Here is a 10,541-nt window from a genome sequence, read left to right as displayed (position 1 = left end):
AGGAAGTGGGAGCCCTCAATGGGCCTGGCAGGCAGTCAGGACCCTGTTTGCCTTGAGCAGGGGCTGGAGCCAGGTGGTCACTTCTCCCTTCAAGGCCTCCCAGCCCAGCCAAGCCGCAGGGAACACGTAAACACCAGCCGAGCTGGGCGCGGGCAGGCAGGGAGGAGGGCACCGAGAGACCCCAGCTCCTCAGCCTCCTTGGCCAGGGTGTCTGGCACCTCATGGGCTGCCCTGAACCCCAAGTGGGGCCAGTAAGGCGGGCCTCAGCTCCCACCTGTCTTGGGCATGTGAACAGGCCCTGCCCTCTCTGGCTGGTCTTCCCTCAGCTCCGACTGGGAGAGGAACCTCTGAAGGCCCTTGGAAGGAACGTTACCCCTGGCTGGGGGCCCCTGGAACCCAAGGCCAGGCCCCAAGCCTGGGTGAGACCATAGATCCCAGCTCAGAATGGGGCCTCCAGGGGGCAAGGGGCATCAGATGGCTCTGCCCATCTCAACCTGCAAGCCTGTTGAGAACAAAGATGGAGCCGGGCCCCCCACGCCCACCCAGAGTGGGCAGGCTGTGACAGCCTCACCCTTCTGCCCTCACCCTGGGGCAGGGTGGGAGGGAACAGCACAGACACAGGGGAAAGGGTACTGAGTTCTCTGGAAGTTCAGAAGGGACATGACCCTGCCCTAAGGGGTCTTAAGGGGGACACAGCCCTGCTCTGATGGTGTGTGAGGGACCATGACCCTGCCCGGTGGCCTGAGAGGGTCCGGGCTCTGCCTTGGTTGTTAGAAGAGGTCTGGCCAGGGTCGGGGGGTGGGGTCCGTCAGAGGGGTCGGTCAGGAGCCGTGGGGCTGGCTGCGCAGCTCCGGCACACAGGCTGGGGTGGGCCCAGCTGCTTGTCCCTCATGCCTCCTCAGCCAGTTCCAGAATGATCCCAGCCTGAGGTTCCCATGACCAACGGCAACAAGCCCCGGCTGGGGCAGAAGAGCCTCCTCTTGGGCAGAGGAGGGGACTCCAGAGCCAGGCAGGGGCCTGGACCCTGGCTGGCTCCCGGGTGTGCTGTGTGATCCTGGGCAAGCTGCCTTCCCTCTCTGAGCCTCAGCTTCTCCTCTGAGCTCAGGGCCCTGTTCAGGGCCTGTGCGGGCTCAGCACACAGCAGCCTGCTCCTTAGTGTAAGGCCCCTAGGACACCAGGCCAGGACATCCCCAGTGACAGGTTCCCTCCTTCTTCAGTGTCACAGTCATGCAGGCTGTGGGGGCCGAGAGGTGGTGGGCATGGATTCTGCGCTCCTCCCTGTCCCAAGGGCTGGGGATGAGGAGAGGGGCCAGGGTCTGGGAGGCAGAAGAGGCAGAAGACCAGATTCCAGCCTTTCATTTTGGCCTCAGCTTTCCAGAATGTGCGGGTGAGGGGAAGGAAGGCGGCTGCATTAATTATGCGCCTACTGTTTAGGCCCCCTCCCCCCCCCCCCCCCCCGCAGTTTTAGGGCAGATAGAGAGATCTGAATTCCCCTAAAGGCTTCCTTCCAATCACAGTTCTCAGACGGAAACACTGGTCGGGGAGCTCTGCAGATGAGCAGCCCTCATGGGGTCCTGCTGGCTTTGCTTCCCAATGGGGAAGAGGAGGGGACAAGGCCCGGCTGGGAGGATGGGGCTCAGGGCAGGGGAGGGCGGGCTTGTGGCCACCCCAAGCTCCCTTCCCAGAGCTCCAGGGCCTGTGGCTGCGAACTCTTCAGCTCCCGAGGCCTTTCCCCTGCTCCTCACACCCCCCTGGGCTCTGCTCTCCCGGCAGCCCAAGGTTGGAGACCCTGTCCTGGGAACCCTCTCCCCAGCATGTATCAGTCAGGGGATGGCCTTGATGTGAACTGTCCAGAGGCCACACGGGCAGCCTCTGCACCCCCACCAAGCTCACCCACATCAGTGAGACAGAGGGACGCGTGTGGGGCTGCTAGGTGTGTCTATTTGTATTAGTGTATGCATATTGGCATCTGTGTATTTATTTGTACTTATGTATGTATATTTATGTGTGTGTCTGTTCATATATGTGCTGTGTCCATCTGTACTGCGTCAGTCAGTGGTTCTACCGTATATGTACCTGTGTCTGTGTGTATATGGACATGGATGTCCATTTGCACGTGTCTACTTGTGTGACTGTATTGTGTATCAGTGTGCCTGTTTGTATGTGTTTGCATGTGTGTCTGTATACGTGTGTCTATTTGTGTGTGTGTGTGTGTCTATGTGGACCTGTGGTCTGAGAACGCCGCCTGTGGGTGGAATTTGGCCCGGGGACGTGTTTGGTTTGGCCCTCACAGTATTTTCAACATCTTGAGCCAACATTTAAAAATCAGGATATTTCACATAAAAATTCAGCTTTCCAGTTTCTCTTTAAAAATTCAGAAGCCCTGGCAGCCCTGGCCCATGTTCCCATGAGGCTACTCTCCTCCAGAGCTCACGGGGGCTGCCCATCCGCCCGCCCCCTCACCGCTCGTCTCGCCTACCAGCGCCTTGAGGATGACTGAGTTTGTGACCCCAGAGTGTGTGGTCACAACTGCGTGTAAGCCGAGCTGTCAGGGAGCGTGGGCATCAACTGAGTCTGCACTGGGGGGTGCGTACTTGTGATTGCAAGTGTGTGCACGAGGCACAGCTGAGTGCATGGGGGACACGTGGGGGCCTGCACGTGCAGGGGTGGGTGGGAGGCACTGTGCGTGCGGGGGTGTGTGTGTGAGTGCATGCGTGCACACGTGTGTGCGCGTGGGGGTGTGCATGGCCGTATTCGTGGCCATGTGGGGTGTGTGGGCCACTGTGGTCTGGCGTGATCTGCACAGGCGCCTCTTCCGGCCTTTGATGGGGAATTGGATTCCCGGCTTCTGGCTGGGCTGCCTTGCGGGATTTATTTCTGTCTCAGTGCCGACCAGAGGCCTGAGTAATGGGAACATTTAGGGAAAACCAGTAAATACATAGAGAAGGGGCAGGCTGGCCGGGAAACTCTGCTTAGCCACCCCTGCCCAGCCCACGGCCGCCAGAGGCCCCGAGGCCAGGCCTGAGCCAGGGAGGGAAGCAGCCTTAGGACCCGGCACACGCACTCATGCGGAATGCCCACGGATGCCCGTCCAGGCCCAGCAAGGGGGTGAGGCCCCCTATGCCCCCTGGATGGCTCCTGGGACAACAGGCATCTTGGGAGCTTGGCTCCAAACAAGAGATGCTCAGGACAGGCTCTGAGGATGCCACGTGAGGTCTGGCTCAGGGGCTAAGGGGCCCTGACCAACCAGGAGATACCCCTTCCCAGGCAGACGACAGGGGGTCCACATCCCTGGGCATTCTGTCCACAGATGCCTCCCACAGGTGCAGACCCTCCCACAGGAGGGCTGAGGCTGCCTGTGACCTGACAGGGCCGGTGCTGCCCCCAGAGTGGAGGGCCTGGTGCCTGGAACCTGAGTGAGGCGGCGGGGGGGAGGGGGCAGGAGGTGCCTCAGCTCTCCTAGGACACGGCCCCCACTGTTCTGGGTTCCACGCTGACGGAGCACCACTCGGGATCATCTCTCATATCAGCCGCCTCAATGACACAGGCCCCACGGGGAAGGACAGGCCACTTTCTCTGGTGGGGTGATGCGCATTACGGAATACCCACTTGAGCGGCGGGAAAACGGCTGCGCCGACCCACACTCCCTTCCAGGGGCCCCAGGTCGGTGTCTTCTGCTGCCCCCCAGCGGCCATGGGAAGAAGTGGGGAAATGAGGCTGCCGGAGCCTTGTCCCGGCAGTCTCCAGACTGGGTGGCCTCGCAGGGCCCTTGAGGCCCCAGGTCCCAGCACTCACGATGCCCCACTGTAATGCCCAGCCAGACGGCTCTAGGGGAAGCGAGGTCTTCCAGGCTGGTCTGAGGGAGGGGCTCACCTCCCACCACCGGGAGGTCAGCTCCGGAAGGGCAGGAGAGCATCGGATTCACAGCTGCATCATCAGCCCCTAGCACGGTGCCCAGCACAAGGTAGGTACTCAGGGAGCAGATCTGAATCCCCAGCTCTTATAGCGGTGGGCAAGCTTGCAGCTAACCCTGGACATGGCTCAGAGCTCCACAGAGGGGCCCCTGAATGAAGGTGAGCAGGCATCTCACACTAGAGCCCCAACGGTGGTGAGCAGAAGCATGCACCCCAGCAGGGGACTTGGCTGGGAGGATAGGCAGACTCCAGGGGACCAGACTTGCCCAAACTGGGTGCCTTCACACTCTCGACTGCAGCCTGCTGGGCTTGTAACTTTAGGGGCTGTGCATTCTCTCTGACCCCAAGCCTGCTGTTCCTCACTGTGGTACAGGCCCTGTACCAGCCCCTGGGGGCCTATCTCCGCGAACCCAGGTACAACTTCCTCCTGGGCCTCTTGCTGCCCCCTTTCCCCAGAGGCACCACGCCTTGGTGTCTGGGCCAGCAGGCCCTGTCCTCTGTCCTCGGCTGGGGAAGGGCTGTTGCTGAACAACCCAGGCCTGACACCTCTCCAGAGATGACCCCAAGGATTTCAAGCAGGAGGGACCTGAAGTGTTGGGAGGTCAGTTGGGGCTGTGCTGGAGAAGTGCCTGGTGAGCTGGGGAGCAATGGGCACACGAAGGCTTCCTCCATCCACAGAGGTGGGCACTGGCCCTTGCTCATTCCCTCAGCCCTGTGACAAGGGGGCTGCTGGGGCCTGAGAGCCCACACCCTGCCCCTCCAACCCTGGCCAAGACTTGCTGTGACCAACGCTGAAAATCTGTTATGTCACAAGACTCTAGGAAACTTACCGTGTCTTATTTTTAAAATACTTTTTAATAAATACCCAATTTATTACCATGTTTTACCATTCTTTGTTCACTGCTGAAAACACCTCAAAACTTTTTATTTTGAAATAAATATAGATTCAGAGGCAGTTAAAAAGGTAATACAGAGCAATCCTGTGTCCCACTCACCCAGCCTCCCCCAACGGCTGCCCCTTCCCAAATGGCAGAATATCAAAACCAGGAACCTGACGTCGGCACAATGTGTGCGCAGCCCCTCCCCATTTATCACATACACAGATTTGTGTCATCACTGGTGCAACCAAGAACTATTCTATCCCCTCAAAGAGCTCCCTCAGCTACCCTTTTATACATAGTCACACTTGCCCCTACCATTCCTAGCCCCTGCACCCACGGATCTGTTCCTCGGGTCTAGGATTTTGTCATTTCAAGGATGTTACAGATAGGGAATTGTACGGCACGTGATCTTTATATATAAAGTTATGTACGTGTCTGCTTCACTCAGTGTAATGCCCCTGAGCTTCACCCAAGCTAACCGCTTTAATCAACAGTTGTGTTCCTTTTTATCACTGAGTAGTATTCCATGGTATGGAAGCAGTGGTTTAACGGGGCACCTATTGAAGGGCACTTCATGGTTGGTCTGTTTCTTCACAGAATAAAAACTTAATTTTCCACTCCATTATTCCCCAAAGTACAGGACCAAGTGAAGGAATGCCCTCGTACACTGTTTCCCGTATGTCAGAAATTTATTACCATACTTATTTCACCCATTTTTGTGTAATATTTTAATTCCAAAATGAAGGATGGGAAATTACATGAAGACCATGGTCTTCATCTGATGATGACTTGGAAATCTCCATTAAACTAGAGATGGGGGCTCTTTTAACTGACGTATCCTGGACAAGAAATGCAAATTATCTAGCATTCAATGAGCAATAACACATGTGACATTGTTTTTTCCTAGCCTTTAGTGATCATAAAGAAAGCGGTTATGAACATTTGTGCAGTCTTTATTTCTCCGGAATAAATGCCCAGGAGTGTGGTTGCTGGGTTATTCGATAAGCGTATGCTAGTTTCTTAAGAAACTGCCAAACTATTTTCCAGAATAACTGTATCATTGACAGTCCCACCAACAATGTACGAGAGATTCAGCTTCTCTACATCCTTACCAGCATTTGGTATTATCGCTATTTTTTATTTAAGCTGTCCTAATAGGTGTGTAATGATGTCTTATCATGGTCTTTATTTGCATTTCCGTAACGGCCAGTGATGCTGAACATCTCTCATGTGTTTGCCATTTATATACCCTGTTCAGTGAAATGTTTCTGTTGCCCATTTTCCAATTGGGTCCTTCCGTCTGTCCGTCCTTCCTTCCTTCCTCCCTCCCTCCCTCTCTCCTTCCTTCTGTTGTGAAAGTTCTTTATATATTCTAGATTTGAGTCCTTTATCAGATATGGGGTTTGCAACTTAGTCTGTAGCTTTTCATTTTCTTAATAGAATTTTTGTTGGAGCAAAAGCTTTCCATTTTGGTTAAGTCAAATGTATTTTTTTCTTTATGGATGTGCTTCTGGGTCTTGTGTTCAAGAACTCGTCACCAAGTTCTAGGTCCAGAAGATTTTCTCCTAAAAGTTTTTATAGTTTTACACTTTACATTTACACCTATGACCCACTTTAATTTTTGTATATTGTCTGGCTGGACTTTAGGTTGGGGTTCTTTTTTTGGCCTATGGATATCCAATCACTCACCATCTGCTGAAGCCTATCCTGCCTCCCGTGAGCTCGTTCTGCACCTTTGTCAAAAATGAGTTGGCTGTACTTGTTTGGGGCAACTTGAGTTCCCTACTCTTTTCCATTGATCTGTGTGTCTCTCTCTCCACCAACATCCCCACCTTGATCACAGGGGGCTTAAAATCATGAATTCAGGGGGCGCTTGGCTGACTCAGTAGAGCATGACCCTTCATCTCGGGGTCGTGAGTTCCAGCCCCACGTTGGGTGTGGAGATGACTTTAATATAAAATCACGAATTCAATATCCTTAGTAGTCATGGCTATGCAAGTTATCTATTTCATCTTGGGTGAATTGTGGTAGTTCGTGCTTTTCAAGGAACTGGACCATTTCATCAACTTTTCAAATTGATGTGGATACCTACAGTATCCCCTTATTGTCCTTCCGAGGCCGGTGGGGCCGCCAGGTCTGCCTTACTGCATTCCTAATATTTGTAACTTGTGTCCTTGTCAGTCTTGTTAGAGGTTAGTCAATTATTGATTTTTGCAATGTTTACCAGTTTCTTTGCTCACCACTTCTTCCTGCATCCTGCTGGCTGCCTTCCCAGGACTCTTTCTACCCTCCTTCCTTTCTGGTGGAACCTCAATTTCAATCACAGTGGCAATGTGCCCAGCTTAAAATACCCTTACTCCCCACACGTCTGCAGGGAGGGCTGGATGTGACAGTCATGGCTGATCAGATGTGAAGGTGATCCTGGGGGACTGACTGGGCTGGAAGCCACGGTTCCCTCAGCTGGCTTGCCCCTTGCCCTTCCCCCTCCTGCCGAGAGCTCCCACCTGGGGGTGCGTAGGCTCCTAGGGGAGCTAAGGACAGCAGCTGGGGAGACAAAAGGGATCTGTGTCCTTGGAGCCACTATATGGCCATGGACTTCATACAAGAATAAAGCTCTCCTGGTCTGAGATCCTGTTTGTTGAGGGTCTGCCAAATGTAGCCCTGATTCTCCCACCCCTCTCCGGGCTCCCACCACAGCTCCTCTTGCTCGGGAGCTTTCCCTACCAGTTCCTCCAGCAAAGATCTGTGCGTAGTCAACACTTGGTATCAGAAGCCCAAAAATGTCTGGCCCTGATGATGGATGATAAGCAAGCAGATTGACATTTCTGTTTCCTCAGCACTCGGGGAAAAAACCTGTCTTGGAGTATTTACTACTGATGAAAATGAACTCATTCATTCATCGGCTGTTGGTATTTTTCCCACGTAGCTCGAATGGTTTTTCTCTTCACCCTCACTGTTCTAACCCGGACCACTCTAGTGAAACTGCAGATGTGGCCATTTAAAAAAATCCCAGTTCATACTTCCCGAGTAGTTTAGGTTGTGAATTCTGGAGATTTCTCTCCTTAAAGATATATGCGTGTGAGGGGCGCCTGGGTGGCTCAGGTCATGATCCCAGGGTCCTGGGATCGAACCCCGCTTCAAGTTCTGCATCAAGCTCCCTGCTCTGTGGGGAGCCTGCTTCTCCCTCTGCCGCTCCCCCTGCTTGGGCACTCTGTCAAATAAATAAAATCTTAAAAAAAAAAAAAAAGTATGCACGTGAGGTATAGCATATATACCAAAAAAAGTGTATAAAATGAATGGACAGAGAATAAAAGGTATTCCCGCCAGTCAAGCCAAGCTTTTAAAGAACATTATCAGTACCTCAAAAGGCCCCTTCCCTGAGCTGACTGCAAGCAAGCCTGATGCTGAGGGCCATCACCTTGCTTGTCTGCACCGACTCTACCATCCATGTGCCGACCCTTAAGAGAGTACCTTGTTCCACTCTGCCCGTTTGGAACATCACACAAATGGCTCATACTCCCTTTCTTCCCTTACGTGTTTTAGTGTGCACGCGCGTGTGCACAAGCAATGCATGCACCTGTGCTGTTAAGGAACAACGCTCCTAAAAGCACCCTGATCCTGGTCCCGGTCCCTGGTATACCTGTGCAACGGTTCCCTTGGACACTATTGGTGGAATTGCTGGTCACGGTGTGTGCATGTGGTCCAATTCTCCAAAGTGGTCGCACCACTTAGCACTTCCATGTGTGGCAGGGGGCACCCCGGGGCTGCGGGGCACACTGCGTAGCTAATCACACTTCCAGCCCAAAGTCTCCCCGTCTGACGTTACCCCAGCCACTTCGGCTTCCTTTGTGGGTTCTGAGCTTCACAGAGCTTTTCTTTTTTCTTCAGATTTTATTTATTTATTTCAGAGAGAGCACAAGCAGGGGAAACAGTAGAGGCAGAGGGAGAAGCAGGCTCCCCGCTGAGCAGGGAGCCCGACATGGGACTCAATCCCAGGACCCTGGGATCATGACGTGAGCCGAAGGCAGACGCTTAACTGACTGAGCCACCCAGGCACCTCTTCGTAGAGCTTCTCTAATCCCTTTACTTGTGATCTTTGAGTTTAGGCTTTTTAAAAATAGCATTAGACTGAGTTTTTAAAAAAGGTGGTTTAATACGCTGATTGTAATTAATGATGTATTTGGATTCATTTACTTGCCTTACCTTTTCTCTTTTTCTCTACCTTCTTTTGGGTAATTTTTTTTTCATTCACTTTATTTTTTTTAACTGCTATGGAAGTGGTACACTGTTTCTATTCTGTGAGGGCTACCCTAGAAATGTCCGCCTGCCTGTGGAGCAGAGTCTAGAGTCTAGACTGAGTCTTTTCTCTCTTCCCGAGTGAGCTGAGCTTCGTAGGGGGCTACAATCCTGACCACGTCTCACCTGGGGCAAGAACGTGTAACTACTACTATTGTTACATACTTTAGTAACCCTAGTCTTACCTCTACTCCATAGAACATTTTCATTTCATAAGGTCAATACCTATTTAGATTTCACTTTCTTTCTCTTCATGCCTACTTATATCTCAGATTCTCCATCTGGAATCATGTCTCATTCCAATCTTAAGACATAGAGCTTTTTCTTTTTTTAAAGGAGAAGGCTTATTTCATGTTTTTTAAACAGCTTTATTGAGATATAACATACATCTCATACACTTTGCCCACCGCAAGTGTACAATTCAACAAGCTTTTGGCATATTCATAGATTTGTGCAACCACCACTACAATCCACTGTAGAATATTTTCATTACCCCCAAAGAGACTTTCTTTTCATGTGAGTCTGCTGGTGACAAAATCTCTGAGTTTGCTTGTCTAAAAATATCTTGTAAGATATATTCTCTGGGTATAGAATTTTAAGTTGACAATTTCCTCTCATCTAGTTAACGCTGGTACCAGAAGGGATCGTGCCCGATAACACTGGCTGTGGCTGAGACATCTGCTGTCTTGCTCCTTAAAAGGTAATGTATCTTTTCTAATTTTAACATCTTTTCTTGCTCTTTTTTCTGCCAACTTATTGCACTTAATTGTCTAGGTATGCGGTGGTTTTAAAATAACACCCACAAATTCTTAGACCTCCCTTCCAGAGGTAGAACCTAATTCTCCTTTGAACATAGCCTGGATGTTGTGACTTGCTTCTAACAATATAACGTGGCAGAATATCACTTCCAAGCCCGGGTCGTAAGTCTCTAAAGCTTCCCCCTGCTTTCTGTCTTGGATGGCTCATTCTGGGGAAAGCCAGTTGCCACAGTGCACAGACACACACTCACGCAAGCCTTATGGAGAGAGCCATGTGGCAAGGACTGTGCGCACGCCATGCTTCCATGAGCCTTCCCGGGGGTGTAAGGCATCCCACAAGCATATCTTCCAGCCCCAGCCAAGCCTTCAGATGACTGCAGCCCTGGGGGACATCTTAACTGCAATCTCAGAGACCCCAAACTAGAACTGCCTGGGTAAGCCACGCCTGCATCCCTGACTCACAGAAAACGGTCTGATATTAAAGGTCTGTTTCAAGCCACTGAGTTTTGTATGGAATGTGAATACAGTAATTGACGATTAAGGCAAGATATGAAAAAGTTTAAAGTGAACTTGCTTATTGAGGTGTAATAAACATACAAAAAGTGCACAAGTCAGATGTGTGGGGGTCAATGAACAGTCAAAAACTGCATATACCTAACTAATCACCATCCATACCAAGAGATGGAACATCT

This window comes from Eumetopias jubatus, unplaced genomic scaffold (assembly GCF_037043125.1).
Source record: "Eumetopias jubatus isolate StellerSeaLion01/CBP00866 unplaced genomic scaffold, mEumJub1_p1.0 scaffold_1, whole genome shotgun sequence".
NCBI lineage: Eukaryota > Metazoa > Chordata > Mammalia > Carnivora > Otariidae > Eumetopias > Eumetopias jubatus.
This window is presented reverse-complemented; position numbering follows the sequence as displayed.